We start from the raw sequence: 21,698 nt of genomic DNA, 5'->3' as shown, positions 1-21,698 counted from the left end.
GTCAACCAAGTAGAAACAAACAATAAAACCCACCACCTTCACAGAAACCCCCAGGATAATGTCTGACCAAATTCAAGCATGTTTATATCACTTATTTAGACTTTTCAGCAATTGTAGTTTTTATGCATATACCTCCCACACATAATTGTGTTAATTTTCATCCTTTAAACTTCGTATTTACTTATGCAGTTATAAATGAGATTGTTTTAAAATTGTCATTACCAACTGTTTGCTACAAGGGTATAGAATTGTAACTTTCTCTCAAATACTTCAAATGCATCTGTGCCTTTGTTAAATTCACTTATCAGTTTTTTACAAAGTTCTCACTATTCTACATATTTATTCTATGACTAGATAGATCTTCCCTTTTATCAGCAATCTCCTGTCATCTATTTCTTCTTTCTTTAGCCAGTACCTCTAGCATCCAGCTGAACAGAACAGGTAAGAACCGATGGCATTTCCTTGTGTTGATTTTGAAGAAAAAGTACTCTTGCCATTGTCCTCTAGCTTCCTTTTATCTGCTTGAAAAAGTTCCTTCTTTTCAATTTGCTGAGAGTCTTACAGTGAATGGTGCTGCATTTCAACCAGTGAATGGTGCTGCATTTTCAGCGTCTGCCCGATTTTTATTTTTTCCTTAGAAACATTACATGTCTCTGTGTGCATCTGGGCAAGTGTGAGTGTAGTGGCTTTGGAGGCCCAGAGCGTGAGCATCTCCAGAGCTGAGTTGCAGGCAGTTGAGCCTCCTGGCATGGTGCTGGGTCCTCTGCAAAAGCGGCACACACTGTTAAGTGCTGAGCCGGCTCCTCTGACCTGTTCCACAAGTTTTAAACATGTTCTTCCTGCTGTTTCCTGGGTATTTGATTATTTCTCTTTGTTTGGTCTCTTCTTATTTTATATAAATTCTACATCTCTTAGTATTCTATTTTACTTGCTATGCCACTTGGTTTCATTTTAGTTAGTAGTTGCTTGGGGCTTAATTCATGCATCACACTCCTACCTTATAACAGTACCACAGTAATTCACATGAAATACAGAGAATCCCAACAGTGTATCTTCACTTCCATCCACACGGTTATCAGATATTGTTTACATTATTGAGACCACAGTACATTACGCTTTAGATTATTTAAAGTTTTAATTTTAATTTAAAAATTGTTTTTTTCTCATATAGATGGATGCGTGCACACACAGCACACACACCATTTCCTGATCTCTCTAGTTCTTTTTTTCTTTTTGTTGATTTGAGTTTCCACCTGGCATCATTTTCTTCTCTCTAAATAACTGACATTTTGAAGCCCAAGCCTCCTGGCTTCAAGTGCACTCTGAAAAAACAAAAAAACATCTTTCTACCTTAATTTGAAAATTATGTCTTTGTCTTTGCTAGACTTCAATACTCTTAAATGCAGCCCAGTGTCTCTGAATGTCTGGCATCACAGGAGTCTCTACGGTTTTATCTTTGCTCTTTTGTTAAAAAAAAAAAAAAGGTGTCATTTTTTGGGGGATGTTTTATTTATCTATTTATTTTTTATCAAGTGCATGCTTGTGTGTGTATTTGTGGGTATGTATGCGCAGGTGCCTTTGCAGGCCATAAGAAGGCGCAGGATCTCCTAGAGCTGGGCCACTGGAAGCTTCCAGACAGGGGTTCTGGGAACAGAACTTGGGTCCCCTGCAAGAACAGCATGCATTCAACCTCTGAGCCCCTCTCTCCGGGTCTTTCAACTGGGATGTTTTAAAGATGCCCTCCCCTTTTTCTTCTTCCTGTTTTCAAGATGTTTGTTTGTATTGTGTTTAGTATAAGACATTTGACACCATCAAATCTGAAAAGGTTGTCACCATTTTTCTTGTTGTTACCTCATTATTCTTCTAGGAACTTTAAATTTGTAGGTTCCATAGACACTTAGATATTGCTCCAGAGGGCACTGTGACTCTGCTGGGTGTGAGCTCCCTCTTTCTCTCCCCTCCCTTCCTCTTTCTCTGAGATAGGCTCTCACTATAAGACATCGGCTTTCCTGGAGCTTGCTTTCAGACAAGGCTGACCTGGAACGCACTGGAAGCCTTGTCCCGAACCATCATGAGTGAGGAAATTAAAGGCCACAGTGTCCAGCTCCATTGTCTCTGTCCTTCAGTTTCAATGCTTTCTATTTTCTTCATCTTCAGAATAACACTTGTACCTGTGGCGTCACATCTGCTATCAACTGTATTCAGCATCCAGTCAGCTCTTCCCTCCTTCTGTTTCCATTTTTTAAAACGCCTTTGGTTCTTTTTTTGTATCTCCCCTTTTCTTCTCATTATGTTCAAGTTTTTCTTTAACTGCTTGAACTTACTTGTACTAGCTATTTTAAAGCTCTGTGTGCTGATTTTATTGCCATGTATATTTGTTATTATTACCTGCTGACTTTTCTTTTTTTGTTGTAATCCACAGCTTCTGCTTCCTTAAACACTAGTAATCTTATGTTGGATGCTGGGCATTGTGAGCTTTCTTTTATGCCATGTTTTTTTTTTTTGTTTGTTTGTTTTGTTTTTTTTGAGACAGGGTCCCTCTGTGGAGTCCAAAAGTTGTTGCATAGACCAGGCTGGTCTCTAACTCAGAGATCCACCTGCCTCTCCCTTAGTGCTGAGATTAAAGGTACACACCACCATGCCTGGCCTGTGCCATGCTTTTGATATGTTCCTTTAAAGAGTCTCCCTTCTAGTGGCAATTAAGTTACTTGAGCACTTTAAGGATTGTTTGTGGCTTCGGTAGCCCTTCTGCTAAGACATGACCCTTCTGTGGTTTCTGCTGAATGACTCAAGAAGACAGGGCAGACCTCCTGTATCAGCTGAACTCCAATGTCTTAATCCTTTGTGATCATGAAGAACTCTGTAGCTTTCTAATGATGTTACTAGGAATCGGTGGACACTATAGAAGGTGAGGGGTATTTAGAACAAATAGATCACTGGGGACATGCTTTTGAAAAATGTGTTTTGTCCCAGTCTCTTCCATTATATTCTCCTTTCCATTTCCTTCTCTCTCTAGCTGGAGAGAAGGTGAAAGATTTCATATAGGTGTGCAAAGTTCTGCAGGGCACAGAATGTGTCACCTGGAGGCCTGACTGAGCAAACAGTAATCCTGTGGCTTGGGTGTGGACTGTTCCACCCAGGCTCATGTCAAAATGTTATTGTACTAGGAAGATGCCGGGAAGTGGGGCGTTCAAGAATTAATTATGTGATAGAGGCTCTACCCTTATGAATGAATCAATGTCTTCCTTGAAGCACTGTTAGTTATCATGAAACTGAATTATTCTCATAGTGTCTTGGTTAGGGTTTCTACTGCATCAAAACACCATGATCAGAAAACAAGCTGGGGAGGAAAGAGTTTATTGGCTTACACTTCCACATTGCTTTTCATCACCAAATGAAGCCAGGGCAAGAATCCAAGCAGGGCAGGAACCTGGAGGCAGGAACTGATGGAGAGGCCATGGAGGTGTGCTGCTTGCTGGCTTGCTCCTCATGGCTTGCTCAGCCTGCTTTCTAATAAAACCAGGACCACCAGCCTGGGGATGGTCCCACCCCCACCCCATCAGTCACTAATTAAGAAAATGGCTTAGAGCTAGATCTCATGGAGGTGTTTTCTCAGTTGAGGCTCCCTCCTATCTGATGACTCTAGCTGGGCCAACTAGTCATAAAACCAGCCAGGACACGCAGGAAGGAGGAAGCCGAGAGTGGGCTGTCCCAAAGCAAGCCAGCCCCTCCTCTTGCCATTTTGTATAGATTATCTCTCTGCTGTGTGTGCCCACTTCCACTCATGCACACGTCCTCACTGTCTGACAGTATCTGCCCTATCAGTGCTGGAGGAGGCTGCCTGGCTTTGAGCCTTTCTGCCTCCAGAACTGCTCTTCCTCATAAATCATCCAGTCTCAGGTATTCTGTCAAAATAACAGAAAATGACTAAGAAAAAGGATAACTACAACTTTCAAGAGAATGCATACTTTTACATAACAATCTTTATTCTCTGGAAATGACCTCCTCTTCTAAGATGAGGTGAGTAATCAGTTTCCAGGGTGAGTAATCAGTTTCTCACCTCTCTTGGCACCTACAGCTAGGAACACTGGTTGGGTTGTGAATGCCAAGCCAGAGTCTTCCAGTGTGGACCTGAAGCACCATTGGCAGCTCTTTGGAAAAGGGGCCGCAGATTGCCAGCCATGTCGCTTCACTCCATCTGTTTCTCTCCCTGGTGAGGCAGAGGTGACTGGTCAGCAGAGAGAAAGCTGGGGCAGGTGCCTGAAGAGGTAAAAACTCAAAAGATGGAAAGAGTTTCACACTGGCTAAGAATCTGGCTTACCTGCTCCAGATACCCATCTTTGGGACCTATGATACATTTCAGAACAGTTTGGGTTTTGAAAAGGTCTCATTTTAAGCTGGGCACGGTGGTGCATGCCTGTAATTCCAGCACTCAGGGAGGCAGAGGCAAGCAGATCTGTGTGTTTGAGGCCAGCCTAGTCTACAAAGCAAGTCCAGGACAGCCAAGGCCACACAGAGTAACCTTGTCTTGGAAAACCTAAGAAAGTCCTCATTTTATTTTAGCTCATTGTGAGGGGACATTCTCAGAGCCTCTGCTTTCTGAGACTCATTGAGCCACAGATGGAAGATACGGGGGCGTACACCGTATCTGTCCTGAATAGACTTCTTTCTCTTACTGTTATTTCTCTAAACAATGTAATAATGGCTTACATAGCCTTGATATTTTTAAAAGTATTTAGGAAATTAGAGATGAAGGAAAGTATATGGGAAGGGTGTGTGTAGGTTTATGTAATATGCCATTTTGTATAAGAGATGAGCATCTATGGATTTTGGTATCCAAGGTGTGAGGTCCTGCAACCATTTTTCCATGGATACTGAAGGATGGCTGTATTTACCAGTAATGAAATCTGTCTCTCCTCTTCCTTATGTTTCACAGCAACTCTACTGGGAAAGAAGCAAGAGATCTTAAGAGAAGAGCTGAGGTATAACCAAAACTAAGAGTGTATGAAAAAGCCATTTGAAAACCTGCTGTTTTATAAGCTTATTAAAAATATCACAGAAAGAGTGTGTGAATGGAAGTACCTTCCATTGGTGGATAATGCTTTCCCCAGAACGCATAGATTTTTAAATGAAAAATCCTGTTGCCAGTTATTGGATATTTCCCGATGACCTGCTGGTCAGGGAGGCCCCAGAGATGTCCCCCAAATCCAGGTTACTGCCATTGCTCTTTGATGCCTCCCAGAATTTTGTTTTGTTTTTTAAGACAGAGTTTCTCTGTTTCACCTTGTCTGTCCTGGAATTCATTTTGAAAATAACTAAAATTCATTATGTACATGTATGAACCTGTCAAAGAATGAGAGAGAGACACAGAGAGAACTCAAGGTTAGCTAGACCCCCTGGTGGCATAGAAGTTTCCTACAGGCCAGGAGTGTGCCGTGTGTATGCCTTGACTCTTGGTTTTAGATTTGGGTCTAGTCAATTGCAGCTTGGATGGGAAGAGGTGGCAGCTCCTGCACACGGGCTTTGGGCATGTGAAACGAGATGCCTCTCCACTGACATCTTTTATGCTTCATGGAAACAAAGGAGACAGAAGCTAAGCTATTACCTTCTAGGATTCAGAGACGGCCTCAAAGCTCGCATCCAAAGTGAGGAGACCATGGTCGATAAAGGCCAGACAATCCAGAGGTGACTGCAACATCAGGGAATTTGCAGATGTGCTACCAGCTCAGCTCAGACCTGAGGGTGTGAGGAGAAGCTACGACACAGTGGCCCTGGACCATCCTTGTCCTCTTGGTTGTCTAGGAACAGCTTCCAGTCACAAAGGACTCTTCATTTTGGTCTGATTCCAGCAGAAGTGTTCCATAATTCCTTTTGCTGAAGTCTCGGTTTCCTAGGAGGAAGAGGACTTTGGAGAGATGTGCTCACCCAGAGGGTGGTGATTCCCTGGGGGTGTCACGTGTGACAGGAGAAATGGCACTGCAGTGGTTAATGTTAGGTGTCAACATTACAGAATCTGGAGTGAACTGGGCCTCTGGGCATGCCCATGGGGAGCTGTCTTGATCACCTGAACTGATGTGAGAGGGCCCACCTGAACTGTGGGCAGGACCCGGGGTGTGCAAGCGGAGAGAGCAAGCTAGGCATTAGCTTGCACGCATTTGTTCTGTTTTGTCACTGTAGATGCAATGTGACCAGCTCCCTCATGTCCCCGCTGGGCTTTCGTCTTTGCCAGGGTGGACTGTGGCCTGAACTGCAAGCCAGAATACCCCTTAAACTGCATTTACCAGGACATTTCACTACAGAATCAGGAAAAGGACATAAGACAGGGACCCATGCATTTATCTCTTCAGTGAGAGACCTCAGGCCCCCTTGGCATTCTGAGATTCCCATGTGTGAGGCAGGCTCCATTCTGGCAGGGGCTGAGCAGCAGAAATGGGCCTTAAAAGGGTTTGAAGTCTGCTGTGGACCAGGCTGAGTAGCTGCTTCCAATCCACAGCCAATCTTGCCAGGAAGGCTTGGAAGCCGGTCCTTGGCTTTTGATTACCCCTAGGAGCATCGGGCAAAAGGCTCAGAGCCAGGCCATCAGAACTGCTGGGGTGGGGAGTATCTGAATTCTGCCAGACCAACCCTCATATAGACAAGGAGCAGGCCAGCTCACCCATGGCCACACAGTCACGAGGAGACCACACTTCATTACTGCTCCTGTCATGGTAACACGGAGTGACATGTGTTTTCCACACTCTCTGTCACATCTGGAGGCCTTGGGAGGCAAAAAATAAAATAACAAATAAAAGTACACAAAAGCACCAAATTGGCCACTAGTCTAGCCCTTTAGAGATGTAAGTAGACTTTATACCCATCTCCCTTAGCCCTGTCCTCAGTCCCACAGCCCCATGCCATCCTCCCTCACACAGGGCCAGACACAGTGGCTATGAAGGCTCAGATGCCAGCCAAGTTCCCCGGTACCAGCCTGGTATTGCTATTTTCACAACCAGGACTTGGGCATCTTTGGAAAGACAGTGTTAATATTAGGAAGGCTGGCCAAGAGGACACATGACTAAAAGATAGGTTGCTGCCCCCAGGGGGCAATTCAGACCACTCTTAGAATAGTGTTGACATGCTTACCAAGCCGCCTGGCACCCTTGGGGGTCCTGCTGCCAACCCCATACTTCTAGGACAGTTCCACCTTCAGCCAGATCACTGCAGCCACATTAGCCAGCGTCTTGGACACAGCAATGCCAGCCCTTGCCTTGCTTCTGTTTTATTACCACAAAAATGAAAGCCTGTAAATGAACAGGGACTGATATAAAAATGTAGTGGCAGCCCTCGAAAAGCTTTCTAGCCTGGAAGATTTATTTTATTAACCCAGTCTTTTTTCAAGAGGAAAAAGAATGGAAATTCTGGGGCAAATATTACACACACCCACGCACAAACACTGAAATATTGGGCCAACACCAAGCCAGTATATGACTTTTCCAACTCTACCCCTTATAAGCCTGACTAAGCTGAGGGTGGCTGTGGCCTCCCTGGCCTTTGTTCCTTGTGGACAGAAGCACATTCCCACCGCCATCCCTGTAGGTGCTCCCTGTCCCTATTGTCCCTCTTCTTCCCACACATCTGCCATGCTGTGGGGACCTGCGGAGCAGCAGCAGAAGGGCCCTTATCATCCAGCTCCTTATTGGTGGGACACCTTTCAGAATAGACTTGATGCTGGGTTTCCGGTGAACAGACACAGGGGAAGCAGGTAGGGCCGTCATCAAATGTGCACAAAGAGGCTGGGAGGTCAAGGGATGGCCCCACCAGAGAAAGTTAAACCAGACATGTAATAATGTAAGAAAAGAGTACTTTTAGAAACCCCAGTTTTAGAGTTACCAATGGGCCACTCCTCATTAATGAGGGCAAAACAAAAATCCTGGGAGCAGGTATCTGAAGCTGAGTCTGTCCTAAAACACTTCTACCCCATAGCAATCAGATTTCAAGATCCTTTAAAGTTATTTTTATAAAATTGTGTTTGTTTCTCTCTTTCTCTTACCCAGCTAGCTTAAAATAATTGAGACTTTACTATATTGTTTTGGTTTTTTTTGTTTTGTTTTTAGCAAGCTTTACAACACAATACTGAGCAGTTATTACTCTAATCTTATCCCTCCAAACTAATCTGGCTTCCTCTAATCATAAATCCCAGAGATACTTGTACTTCATGGCATTCTCTGCTCCAGCTCCTCTCTACTAACATTTCCTGGACCTCTGCCTGTGGCCAAATCCCTTACCTTCTCTTCTAACTCCTCCCGTGGCTGGCAGGAAGTCCAGCCCTATTCTTGCCTCTGCTCAGCTCCTTTATTGGCAGATCAGAGGACAATTAGGGAGCAGTGTTTACACAACATTGAGACAGGAGGATTCTTAGAACAAGGATTACAACCAGATATGAGAAGGTACATAAATCAGCATTTGAATTTCACAATGACCCTATGCCTTCACCTGCTACGCAATGCAACTAGGGTCAACAGTTGATTCCGCCTGTCTGTGTCTCACCGTGCTGTTCTGTTCATATAACACGTATTTCAAAATGAGTAAAAGTTATGTTGGAATTAGTTGAAAAATAATTTTGACATTGTAAAGCTCCTTTAGAAATGAAGATCTTCACTAGAAGAAAAGAGATATGTTTTGAATAAGTAAGCCAATAAACTAAAAATTTCCAAATAACCAATATACTACCGAATGAATGAGATCAATTCAGAAACAAACACACACACAAACACACAAATGAAAAAAAAAAAAATACATGAACTATATAGTCAGCTCTGGAGAATTCCAGATAAGAGAGTATCGTGTCATAGTTGATGTGTTAGTCATCGTTCTATTGCTGTGAAGAGATACCATGAACATGACAACTCTTATTAAGAAAAACATTTAATTGGGGCAGGCTTACAGCTTCAGAGGTATCATCACAGTGGGAAGCTTAGCGGTGTGCAGACAGACATGTGCTAGTGACGGAGTTGAGAGTTCTACATCTGGACCAGCAGCAGGAAGAGAGAGCCACTGGGCCTGGCTTAGGCATTTGAAACCTCAAAGCCCACCCTCCGTGACACTCTTCCTCCAACAAAGCCACACCCACTCCATCCAGACCACAGCTACTTCAACAAGGCCATACCTCCTAACCCCTCTCAAGTGGCATCAAGCCCTAATGACCAAGCATTCCAATATATGAGCCTCTGGGGCCATTCCTGTTCAAAACACCACAGTTGGATTCTCTAGGACCAGCTACTTACCAGAATTTGGGATGCAAAATAATATTAGGTCTCAATATTAGTGAAAGGAAGAGAGAGAGAGTAGGCAGGAGAGGAGCTTAATTGCAACAAAACTACTCTGGCCCTGCAGAACCATGTGAAACCTCTGGGCATCCAGCCTCCTGCCTCTATAACAGGATGCAAGCTACCCTGGCACAAACATGACCTTGAGCAAGGCAGCCCTGTGAGGCAAAGGAAAAAAGTCATAATGGAGGTATGCACAGAATGCGAGTGAAGCCACAGCGAGTGGGGAGGTGTCAGAGAAGAACAGGGTAACAGGGCCAGAAAGGCAGATGGGAGGGCGGACACAGCAAGGAAGCTCTTTGCAGCCAGGCCAGCCCTTGAAGGGGCTGATAGTTGGAGGCTGGCTGCCGACTGGATTTCCCGAAGGCCAGGCAGGAAGCAGGAGGTTCTGGGAAAGGGATCTGGGTGGTGAACCTCACATTTACCCAGAGACAACTGTATCCCAGTGTTCTTCATCATCTTATTTTGACAACCTCTTTTGGCCAAGCATAATTAACTCTGGGGTTTCTCATCCCTACCTTCCCTCTGTTTCTTCTGGCTCATTTTTCATTCTCCTTGCTAAATAAACAAAGAGCAGTTTGAAGGTAGGATGATGAAGAAGAGACTAGGCATTCGGGCCTTTCCAATGGGCTAGAGCCTTCCTCAAATCTAGCCCCAGCAACCTCCAGTCCTCCAGGCCCTGTCCAAACCACTGGCCCCTGTTGGAGACCAGCACACCCCAACTCATCCTTCAAGTGTTGTTAAAGTTTCATCGCAGCAAAGTGAAAATCTGAGAAAAACAAACCCCAAATCCCCTTATGTATTCCATTTGTTCTCCCACAGCTTATGCACGCGCATTTGATTTCATCTGAGGCAATTTAAACTTTAAGAGCTCTCTGTCTCATCGCAATGAGCCTTTGGCTGAAGAATAGGAAGTGCTCTTTCTGTATTCTCTGAGGTGTCTGCAGAGTATTGGGCACATGACATGTGCTCATGAATTCTGGTACTGGATCAAACACAACTTCTTTTAGGAGGAATGTTCCAAGTGCAATTAAATTACAACCATATATAAACAGTCCTTGCTGCTGTGGTTTCCTCTGAAGGAAAACAAGTGACCATGAAATGATCTGGGGGAGCCACATATGGGAATTCAACTCCATTCATCTATCAAACAGGAAGAAAGACTGATTTGTAGCTTTACAGTGAGGACTGAACGGGCTTCCAGAGTCACACTGAAAAGGTATACGGACTTAATGGACATGAGTTAGGATTCATGGCTCTCGGAACTATTAACCCTCAGAGCCACCAAGGCTCTTACGTCACTCAATTTAATTTTAGGTAATCTAATTTTAGGTTTGACAAGGTGCATCAAATAAAGCAAATGTGACATAATTCCCCCGTGGCAGAATTTACATAATTGAAACGCATTTGAAACGGATGGCTCCTTAGACAAGTGACTCATCAAGTGGTGCCCGGGAATTCTGGGGGTGCCAGGAGCTTCTCAGGAGGTCTGGAAGGTTACAACTTTTTTATAATAACCCGAGACTCTTTTCACCTTCATTCTCTCATGAGCACAGAGTGGAATTTTCCAGTGGCTGTGTGAACTATGATGGCATCATCACAATGGCAGATAATGGAATACGGGCTTTGTGGTCCCTCAGGTTTCCTACAGTTCTTTTTAAAAAAAGATTTGTTATTTTTAAATTAGGCATATATATTATGTATGTGGGGGGGTATGGATTTGTGTGAAGGTGCCTGTGGAGGTCAGAAAAGGGCACTGGATCCCCTGGAGCCGGAGTAGGAAGCTGGCACCAGCCACCCCACATGGGTCTGAGAACATACAAACTCAGTTAGTGAACCGTGTCTCCAGCACAATCCTCCAGTTTTGTAAGGTGGTGTATTTTTAGAGGTAACTCAGTTTGTTTTTAGTATTTTGAGTATGTTCTTACCACCTTTCATGTTTACCTACTACAATTTCTGTACTTTGCCATTGTTCCAAAGTTGTTGGGCATTTATTTGCAAGCTCAACAACAACAAAAGCATACTTTCTTATTATTTTTTTAAATGTTTTGAATTTTTTTTCAAAAATTAAACAAATATAAAATCATCTAAACTTACTACTTTAAGAGTCTATTTTTTTTTTTTTATGAAATAAAAAAATTAGCCAGGCAGTAGTGACATATACTTTTAATCTCACCACATGAAAAGCAGAGGCAGGTGGATTTCTGAGTTTAAAGCCAGCCTGGTCTACAGAGTGAGTTTCAGGACAGCCAGGGTTACACAGAAAAACCCTGTCTTGAAAAACCAAAACAAACAACAACAAAACAACAGAAAAGAAAGAAGTTATTGCAGATTTGTATCTTGAAAAGTGGATCATTGGCCATAGTCACAAGAGATAAGACTCATTTTCTCAAGTCAAACCTGTAGCATCTAAGTTCAAGATGATGAAGACAAAGAAACTACAATAGCAACCCCCTGCTTCGTGGGAGAGGGGTCAATGTCATGGAGAAACCAATCTCCTGCTTATTGCTAAGAACCCCAAGAGTTCACCACACCTTGTCTTATGCAAAGAAACACTTTTAATGCAATTCTGAAACTGATCAGAGTTTGAAGAAAAGGAAACATCCCAAATGTAGATATGATGAGCTCTTTAAAAACTAAAGAGAGCTTCAGGGTTTCAGACTGGAAACGGAAAACATCTTACAGGGTGTTATCACAGTATGCTGGCTTGTAAGGTGCGTGCCCAGCAAGGAGAACCAAGATCTTGCCTAGCTGACATTGGTGAGTGCCAGCTGCACGAAAAGCTAGAGAAAAGATGCCATTGCCAACCCCCTAAAGTGTGATAACTTATACAGTTTCAGAACAGATAAACACAAAGACTAAGTTTGTGTGTCATTCACAGATTTGTTCCTGTATCTTAAAACTAGGCTAATGGGGACTGAAGAGATAGATGGCTCAGCAGTTGAGTAGAGCAGTTAAGAACAGTGTGCTCTTCCAGAGGACCAAATTCTGATCCCAGCACCCATGCCAAGTGACCCACAATCTTGTGTAACTCCAGTTCATGGGGATGCAATGCCAGTATACACACACACACTGCCTGGACATGGTGGCACAAGCTTTTAATTCTAGCATTTGGAAGGCAGAGGCTGGTAGATCTCTGAATTGAAGTCAGCCTGGCTTACAGCCTGGCTTACATAGTGAGTTCCAGGACAATTAAGGCTAAAGAAACCCTGTCAAAATAAACAAAAAATAAATCTATAGATTTGCTGTTTTGTTCATATTTGTCCTTATTATTCTTGATCATTCAGATCTTTTATTACATAAAATAGCCTAAGTAGTGAATAATGGTTTTAAATTTTTATTCAGACACAACTGTGCTGAAACTGATAATGGGCAGACATGTTGCTGCTGGCAAGGTGATGTACTGAGAAGTTCTGTTTTGCCCACTGCTACATCGCAGTAGAAGGAACATAATCCAGACTCTTTAAGAATGCCCCTTACAGGGCTGGAGAGATGGTTCCTCATGTCAGACTGAATGCTGTTCTTGCCGGAAACTCATGTTTGGTTTCCAGCGTGCAAGTCAGGTGGCTCACAAACATGCAGGACTCCAGCTTTCAGGGATCTGTTGCCCTCTTCTGGCCTCTTCGGGTACTTGCACACACATGTGAATGTGTACACACACACACACACACACACACACACACACACACACACACTAATAAAAGTCTTAAAAAAAGATTGTTCTTGATAATACAGGAACATTTCTTTCATCAAATTTAACTCTTAAACACACATCATTTGTTATTTTAGAATAATGTAGACTCATATATTTATCAAATCTTCTTAGCTAGTCAGTCTTTTTTTTTTTTAAGGATCTATCTATCTATCTATCTATCTATCTATCTATCTATCTATCTATCTATCTATCTATCTATGAGAAAGGGTCTTACTATGTCTTCCCAGCTATCCTGGAACTCTTTGTGTAGATAGGTTGTCCTTAAATTCACAGAGATCCACCTGCCTCCTGAGTACTGGGATTAAGTGTGTGTCACTACACTTGACCTCATTTTAACACGTGGGAGGTTCACAGCACACACTCATTGATCCTGAAGTACAATGATGACTCCAAGAAATACTTGGGGGTTTTTCAAGTTGCAAGCAGAGCTAACCACTCTTTAATGGAGAACTGTTTTCATCTGGAGGGTTGGTGCAGCACTCTGGCCATTTCCAGAGCACCTGGCATATTTTTCCTTAATGGTGGCACTTAAGGAGAATAGATAGCACTGGTTGCTCATTGCTAAAATTTCAGGTTTCTTAAACAAAAAAACAAAAGTTGTTATTATTATTATTATTATTATTATTATTATTATTTTTGTAAACCTTCCTCCAAAATTGAGTGTCTCACTATTTAAGATCAGTGGTACTGTCATCAAATGGGACTTTTTAATATTTTCTACTGAAAACAAGCACAAATTAGGAATTACTTTCTACCTCAGAGAACCAGTAGCTTCCAAGTGATAGATGTGTGAGCCTAGAAAAAATGTATTCAAAGTGCAAGACAGACTACAAGACAGATCCCCGACTTCCCCTGTCACACGCTCTAAGAGGTCCTTGATGGGCTGACTTCGCACCAACCCTTTGGAAACAACTGTTTGCCAAATTCTGTTCTAGCATCAACAGAGCATATCCATAGCTATTTGAAGAGTCTATTAAAATATTCCTTTCCTTTTCCAGCTACATGTCTGTGGAGCCAAGTTTTCTTCATATTTTTTAAGCAGGGCAAAATATTGGAGCAGATTGAACACAGAGACAGATAAGAATTTCCAGCTGTCTTCTATTAAGGCGGATGCTAGGAAGCCGGGCAGAGACGAAAATGGCACTGCTCTTCTCGCCTCAAAGAGGTTTTCCCTCCCAGACGTTACCAGTGTTATGTTTATTCTTTTGAAAAGAATGAGTAAATATACTTTCTGTTTTACATTTTCATCTCCAATATAGTAAACGTTGGTAGATAAATCTTCAAGTTTGGAGGAGTAATCAGTCATATAATAGACTATCATGGGGTTTTTAGACTAAAGTATTTAAGAAATGAGTCCTGAACGGCTGAGAACCTGTGTTGGGAAATGGGCTCAAGTAACCTGACATATGGGCATCCCCTAGAGGAGAATGGAATTCTACCTAATTTCATAAAGAGACAAAAGGAAACAGGCACAGGAGAAAAGGCCACATGGCTGCCACCCTTGACTGCTTGGAGGGGACCAAGCAGAGCACTGACCTAGGTTAGGCCATGTCCTTCCTTAAAGAAATCACTTCATTGGACATTACAATTGCCTGTTAAGAATGGAGAAGTATTTTTCTGAGACATAGGGTTAGAAGGTCCCAAATGGGTTTTAAAAACAAACAAACAAACATTTAGTACGTCTAACCGAAAATTTCAAAGTGTGTGTTTGGAGCCATTCAGTTTTATTCTTTCATCCCAAAGCAGAATAAATAACCATAGGACTAAAAAACTACCTGAGTCTTTTTTTTACACCTTTGCCCCTAAAGATGCTGAGTGGCATGGTTTGGAGTTCCTTGTTTACCTTGACTGGAGCTGAAAGTTGAATTGTTGACATCCACCGGTCACCTTGTCCCTCTTACTGAACCCAACACACTAGCAGCAGAGCAGACAGTCACTGACATGTCTATAGTAGGACATGTATATGGTAGGTCTATATACAGAAACAGGAACTTACAACCCTGCTTCTATTATTCCCAAGACAAATTCTTTTACTTGATGAAAAACTAAAACATTTTATGAGCATTAAAATCAACTGGGGAATAGAATTATGGCGTGCTTTCTTCTACGTGCTTCTAGTAATTTTCTAAGCAAGAACTTTTTTGGATTTCCCCCATGAAGCTCAGAGATAATGTTTCAGCACTTTGACTGTGTCCTTCTGTAAAACTCCATATTACATGGTCTATAGAACTCCAGGCCCTCTTTACCTTGTAGTGAAGCTTTCTGTAGAAAAGGAAGACTGGCCTTTGGATTAGGCGCTCTAGATTCCAGGATTGTCTTCCCACCAATGTGCATGTGTGGACAGACATAAGAACACAGAAAACAATAACATGGGCCAGACACATCTCTAAGACAGCTTGGTCTCCTATGTCCACACCCCACTGGTAAGCAGGTGAGAAATCAGGCCTGTCAGGAGCAGGAAACTGACTGCTGAACAGTGGCCGCCCAGGGGCATAGCCCCATTCAATGATTACACAGCTGACAACTATTACACAGCAACCAATAATGTTGACATCTTTGGAAGAAGATTGTTCTTTCCCACCACAATAATTTAGGATTAGTGGGTAGCTCATTGGTAGAGCCCTTGCCTCATTAACACAAGGCCTGATTTTGATTCCCAGCACCACAAATTTCCAAGAGTAAATTGTTCCGACATACTCACACTAGCTGATATTTAATTATTCAGTGTCCTCTTTTGCCCCATGTCATAGAATTCTAAAAATCAATATCAGTGCTCCATCTTTCCTTAGCTGACAAAACTTCCAAATACAGTCCTGTGAGGTGAGTATCATTTGGTAAACGACAGGAAGAAACAACAGTCAAGAAAAGTTGTGACTAAGACCATATCTAAGTGGCAAGCCCCAACTAGTATCTCACCAATGTGTAGGTCATTGCTGGTTCCAGGGCATTGTTTTTCACTGAAAATTAAGTGGCATTCAATACCACATGACTTAAGAGCGGAGTTTCAGTTCTAGGTGCTCTGGGTACATGAGGCCACTCTTCAGTATTCATTTGTCATATGCCTTATTTTCCACAAGGCCATGAAGTTCTTTATTTCCTGCATTGTTTTTAAAGCTACCTGGTTGGGCAACTTCCTGCCTGCAATACAGAGACAGCACAGTGCCCGTCCCTACAATCCACCAGCTGAATCTCTTCACGCAATAAGGAAGGGGACTAGGCCCTTGTCCAAACTCAGTGGATTATTGAGACTGTACTAGCAAACCATTTAAAACCAGATGGTTCTTTGAGTATTTCTCCATTACCAATACACCACTGCCTCATGTTCCCCTGAAATCCTGTGTTGGTAATGGTTTGTATAGAAGAAATTACTTCCATGTTAAATCACACGCACACATACATACGTGGTTTTTTTATGTACTGGGATTCATAAGAGGTTACCACAGAACTTTGGAAAAATAAGATGCATACTTAAAAAAATCTCTTAACTTATGAAAGAGGAGTATTATTTGGATACAATGTATGAAAATAAGGTTGGGGAAGCCATAGGCAAAGAAGGAAGGCAGCAGAGCTTGGGCCATTTGCTTGAATAGTCCACAAGACCTCACATTCTGGATATTCAGGCAGAAAACGTACCTTTGGTCTTCTGATGAAGACAACACCTAAGAAGCTTCCAAAATTCCCTATATAGCAACTGTAGTCATTGGTATCCCTGTCAGACAGGATCTGCTTATCTGGAAGGTGGGCCTCTGGTTTACACGTGACAGATTGTCTTGTGAGGGGAGAGCAATCCTGACTGTGGTAGGAACCTTCCCTGGGTGGGAAGCCTGCACTCCAGGACATGGAGAAAGTGGGCTGAGCTCCACAGTCATCGCGTTCTTCTGGCTGTAGGCGTCAGGAGTCACGTCACCACCTCCTGGACTTCCGTGCCACAATGTGCAGATGTTGAATTGTGAGCTCAAACAAAGCCTTCCTTCCTCAGTTGCCTTTGCCAGGTCATTTTAACCCAGAATCAGGAAAAGAAACTAAGAACCATCTGGTTTCAAGGGAAACTCTTGCTCTGACTTGAACAGTTTTACTACCTGACGCAGTCATCTCCCAGCGAAGGCTTCCTGCAGGAATCACTTTGCAGCTCTGCTTTTGCTTCCCCCTGTCACGAGTTCAGAGTGGAGGATTCAAACATCCACGTGTCCCTTTCACCCAGCATGTGCACACACAGGTGGGCACACTTGGCTAGGCCTGTAATCCCAGCGCTCAGGAAGCAGATGCAGGAAAACTCCGAGTTCCAGGCCAGTCTGGACTAGCCAGCTAGATGCTGTCCCTAAACAAAGAAGCAAACAAACGTATCAGTGTAGTTATGTTTGAGATGAATAGACAGCAAATAAATAGTACATGATGTTAAAGGATGAGGGGAAAAAACCCAACCCAATTCATTTCCTGCTTCTAACTCTCTTCTGTGAAAGGGAAAGCAGCAAATGCTGCCAAAAAGAATTCATGATCTAATGGTGAAGAAATGAAGTCACTGTAGGTAAGTATCATAACCAGATTCTTTCCCCCCAGAGACTCCAAACAGAGGATTCAAAGAGACAGAATTATCAGGAGAGCTGAAGAGAATAAGCATGCCGATGGCCAGAGAAGTCACTGTAATCCAGAGTCCACAGCTTCACAGGCTGCTGACCAATGATGCCCGGCAGCACTCTGGGATGGATCGTCAACAGTAGAGGGCATGGATGTGGAAAGCTGGAATCTTCAGGAACAAGCCTGGAGTCACTAGGAATAATTTATGTCAAATTAATCTGACCTTGTTTCAGAAATTAAAAAAAAATCAAAACAGAAAAACAAAATTCTAAACAGGAAAATTATGGAAACATATAGAACAAACTAGATTTTAGAAAGGATATATAATAACATTCATAAAAGTTTTTGAGGATAGGATGGTAAAATCAATACAAGTGGATTTTAATTCATTTCTTTAGAATATGAAATACCAGCTGGGTACGGTGGCACATGCTTGTAATCCCAGCACTCAGAAAGTGTATACAGAGATACACACAGGTGTATCTCTGTGAGTTTGAGCCCAGCCTGGTCTACAAAGTGAGTCCAGGACAGTCAAGGATACACAGAGAAACCCTGTCTCAAAAAACAAAACAAAACAAAGAAACAAAAAGAATATGAAATACCCGTTATGTAATGGGCACCCATCCCAGGCCCTGAGGATTAAAATTAAAAACTGCAAGCAAGACAGAAATGATCTCGCTTCTCAGGAGAGAACATTGCTATGTCAAAGCCCAAATAAATAAGCTGTTGACAATCTTTTATAATAAATACAATTAAGAAAACAAAGGCAGCCCAGAAATACAAAATCATGGAAAGATGTCTCCTTCTATGGGTGTCTCATGTCTCTGAAGACTTAGGAGCAGTCAGAAGATTCTGTCTTGCTATGACAAAGTGTGGAGAAATGAGTTTCAGGAGGGGTCGCAGGTGCAAATCCTTGAGGTAGGAAGGACACCGGAGGGCTGTCCCACTTGGAAGGTGACTCGGGTGACAGGATAGCAGTAAGGGGGAGAGAAGTGCCAGAAAAGTTGGAGAAGTTGGCAGGGTCATTCCAGATCACAACGTGGAGAATATGAATATGAAGGCGATCATGGCTTCCCCTTTTGAATTTCATTGATTGCCTACAATCTACTTATATCCATACTTTAAAAATCTATTGTCATGTTAGACTACAATAAAAGAGAAAAAGGAAGAAATACTAAATTTGAAGAAAAAAATTAAAATCCCCAAAGAGTAACAAGGAAGAGATTGGTGTCTGGCCTAGACTCATGTTTGAAGCCTGGCTCTGGCATTCCCTCAGTGACCTTGGCAATGAATTCAGCCCCTCTAAGCCAGGAATGAAAGACAAGGAGAGGATTAGACACAGCGACTCAGACGAACCTTCTGTGTTACATGAGAATCTGCCTCTCTGCTGGGTGTACAGGGCTTGCTGAGTCAGGGAACTTCCAGTAGCTTCCCTGCTTGGTTTATCTCCACACACTGCCCAGTTTCTAACAGAATTGGTTATAGACCAAACATAGGCCCTCAGATTTATTTTGGTCATATTACCAAAAAATTATATTCTCAGATTATCTGATTTTTCAAAAGATTGAGAAGTTTAGGATAGCCAAATACTAGAAAATGATTTGAGACTTTTAGCTCTTTTATCAAGAAAAAAATTGCTAAAAGCTCAGACAGTATTTTAATGGCACAATTTATGAATTCTCAATGTTGGAATTACTAAGCCAAATGCTTTGTTATTCTTTTCATGTTATTAAAATTTAACAGTCTCAATTGCACTTAAGGGCACAAAAATATTTGTAAGATAATAAAACGTTAAAAGTCAGGTTTAAGTGAGTAGCTGCACCTATCTTACAAAGGTGGGAAGACACAGAACCATTCAATGTATGACAATTTTACATTGTCAAATGACAAAAACAGAATGCCTGGTAGACATGCACCAGCCACCAAGATCACCTCCCAGGAATTCTGTTCCAGGAGGCCTACCTACACAGCACACCTGTGCCATCAGGAAGTTCCTGCACGAATGTCACAAGGGAGAAGGACACCCCACCCCACTAAGACCCAGTCCTTTCCTGAACATCGTAAATGCCTCTGCTGAAAGAAGACAGGTGCTCAGCTTTGAAAGTCCAAGCACAGAAACAAAAACGTGAGAAAAGCAACACTTGGTGCATCTAAGTGACTAAACCTATAATAACAGCTTCGTCTCGACTCCACTCAGGGCAGTTTTGTTTTCCCTTGTCACAAATGTTCAGTTTCTATTTTTCACCTCATGTATTCCCTCAGTTCTCATCATATTTATCCTTTTGCTCAGGTCCTGGGGTACCCTCAGTAAGGGGATAATTCCTCATCTTCTCACTTCTTATTCCCAAAGACCCCTCCATAGCCAGACATCACAATAATGGCTAGCCATGACCTAACAATGACATAATAACAATTAAAAAAAAAAAAAAGCAAATCCTAAATCTTGCATCTGGAGAGTCAGCTTAGTGGTTAAGAACACTGACTGCTCTTCCAGAAGAGAGTTCAATCCCAGCACCCACATGGTGGCTCACAACCAACTGCTAACTCCAGTCTCGGAACCCAATGCTCTCTTCTGGTTTCCAAAAGTACCAGATACACACATGCACATACATAATACATTCAAAATACCCATGTATGTACAATAAAACAACAAAAACCAATAACCCCAATCCTAAGACTCAGCTAAGACCCTGATTTTGAGTGTAGTTGAATACAAGTGTTCTTGAAACTGACACAGAATCTAAAATTGTTTCATCTTCTATATATCATGTAGCATATCCTTCATTCAATCCAGTCCTCCAGTCACTAAAAACATCAGAAATCAGTGGAGGTGAATATAACAGATGGTTACAGTGATTGCTTCTGAAAGAGTATAAAATTTGAAGGGGGTACAGGTCTTCAAAATCTTTCATGTTGTTGGTTTTTAAATTTTTTACTTTTTTTTTTTTTTTTGTACTTCAAGACAAGGTCTCACTATATTGCTCTGGCCTGTCTGGAACTCTATGTAGACCAGGCTGTCCTCAAACTCACAAAGATCACTTGTCTTCACCTCTGGAATGTTGGGACTAAAAAGGTGCCATGTTTGGCTGGTCTAGAATGATGTAAGCTTGTATTTATACTGTAAAAATTCATGTTAAAATAGATTCATAATCAAACCTGATGTGGAGAGTTCAAATTCAATGCTAAGTTTGACTGAAGTATCCTAAACGTTTTGAAAAGCAAGGTTTCTACTGACTGAAGGGATATTGTTTTACAGGGGAGGGGGAAAACAACCAACAAATAGATACCCCTTGTCAAGAGACTCCGATGTGTCTGTAATTACTTCCTTCAGACAAACATGACCCCATGGAAAACCCGCAGCGCCTTGCCCTGCGGAGCCAGATCCTCTCTCCCCAATGCTTAGTCTCTACTGGGATCCTAGGAATCTCAAAGCTGTACCCATCCAAGGCAAGATGTGACTCACTGTCCATCTTGTTTCCGTTTTTCTACAATCTCGGCCAATGGTGTCACTGTCCTTGTTCCTGTCAGAACCCTGACTCACATGCCTTTTCACACAGCCTGACCCTGGCTTCTAGCCATGACCACCAACCCCACCCAGGCCCCCAGTCTCACCTGATAGCGGGTCCCAAGTCCCGTCATCTTGGCCACTGAAGTCTTCCATCCACTGAAGCACTGAAAAGCACTCAAGCCCTCCAATGGCTTCCCACCACACCCAGAGAAGATCCAAATTCCTTACTACAGAGCCCTAAGTGACCAAGAGCTTGACAATTTCAGTATCTTTCATTCTCCTCAGCACTTGAAGGGTGCTTTCTCAGCACATGAACTCAACCCTGCTTTGGTGATCTAGGCTTTATTTTTCACTTCACCTCGAATGCTTTGCTTTTGGTCCTTGACAGAGCTGTCCCGAACTCACTTTGTAGACCAGGCTGGCCTCAAACTTAAGAGATGTACCTGCTTTTGCCATCCAAGTGCTGGGATTAGAACTTGTGTACCACCACTGCCCAGCCTAAACGATTTTTAATCCTAGTGTTTCCCCGTCACTCAGAGTTGCCATTCCCCAGGCATCCTAGAAAATCAGCATTCTCCTTTCACCACCCTTTCTT

The sequence above is a fragment of the Psammomys obesus genome, unplaced genomic scaffold, assembly GCF_907164565.1.
Source record: "Psammomys obesus unplaced genomic scaffold, mPsaObe1.curated_primary_1811, whole genome shotgun sequence".
Lineage (NCBI taxonomy): Eukaryota > Metazoa > Chordata > Mammalia > Rodentia > Muridae > Psammomys > Psammomys obesus.
This window is presented reverse-complemented; position numbering follows the sequence as displayed.